Genomic DNA, 1427 nt, shown 5'->3' with positions numbered 1-1427 from the left:
CAGCCCCAGAGCATCCAACATTCATTAAAGCCATTAGACCAAAACCTGTTGGATTGGGCCCAAGATGGCACTGGCACTTAATGGTTTCTTGGTTTGATGTTCAGGAAGAATAGAGATCCTTCAGTGCATTTTCAGAGTCATAAAAGGCAAACCAAACCACATCAGCCTTCAAGACAGGATGTATAGAGGAAGTCTGACGGAAGAGGGGGGAGAACAAGAATGAGAATGGCAAACAGCAAAGGCAGTGAGTGGTGAATATTACAAGTGGTGGAAACAGACATTGGCTCTAGGAAAACAATTAGAAATAAGGACAGATACTAAAACTGCAGGGCTTAGCCTCACTAAAAGCTCAGGACAGTCAGGCAGTCTTGCAGGAGGAGTGGGGGCTTGTGAGAGGGTAAGAGTGGTGGAGTATCTGCCTGCAGTGCAGGAGCCCCAGGAGATGTGGATCCAGTCCCTGCATTGGGAAGATCCCCTGGAGGAGGGCATGGCAACCCACTGCAGTATTCTCGCCTGGAGAATCTCATGGACAGAGGCGCCTGGCAGGCTACGGTCCATAGGGTCGCAAAGAGTTGTCCATGACTGAAGCACCTTAGCATGCATGCATCAGGCAGTGAGTACAAGAAGTATTTAGATAGAAATGATAATGCCTTTCTTTTTAAAAAATTATTTTTATTTATTCATTTTAAATTTTTGGTGCACTGGGTCTTTGTTGCTGAGTGCCTAAGAGTTGGTGCTTTTGAACTGTGGTTTGGAGAAGACTCTTGAGAGTCCCTTGGACTGCAAGGAGATCAACCCAGTTAATCCTAAAAGAAATCAGTCCTGAATAGTCATTGGAAGGACCGATGCTGAAGCTGAAGCTCCAGTACTTTGGCCACCTGATGTGATCAGCTGACTCACTGGAAAAGACCCTGATGCTGGGAAAGATTGAAGGCAGGAGAAGGGGGCGACAGAGGACGAGATGGTTGGATGGCATCACTGACTCAATGGACATGAGTTTAACAAACTCTGGGAGTTGATGGACAGGGAGGCCTGGCGTGCTGCAGTCCTTGGGGTCGCAAGGAATCAGACATGACTGAGCACTGAGCGACTGAACTGAACTGTCTTTGTTACTGCACAGGCTTTTCTGTAGTTGCGGAGAGCAGGGACTACTCTAGTTCCAGTTACAGTGGGCTTCTCATTGCAGTGGCTTTTTTTGTTGTGGAGCGTGGGCTCAGCAGTTATTGGCACACAGGCTTAGTTGCCCTGAGACATGTGGGAATCTTTCCAGATCAAAGATCAAACCTGTGTCCCTTGAATTGACAGGCAGATTCTTAACCACTGGATCAGCAGGGAAGTCCTGATAATACCTTTCTTTAAAGAATATCTTATTGGTGCCAGACTCTGCACTAAGAGTTCTACTGTATTATTCAAATTTGTACCGTCCT

Source organism: Bos grunniens, chromosome 9, assembly GCF_055505025.1.
Source record: "Bos grunniens cultivar Pamir isolate PY7600 chromosome 9, Bosgru_T2T1.0, whole genome shotgun sequence".
NCBI lineage: Eukaryota > Metazoa > Chordata > Mammalia > Artiodactyla > Bovidae > Bos > Bos grunniens.
Note: the sequence above shows the minus strand (reverse complement) of the source record.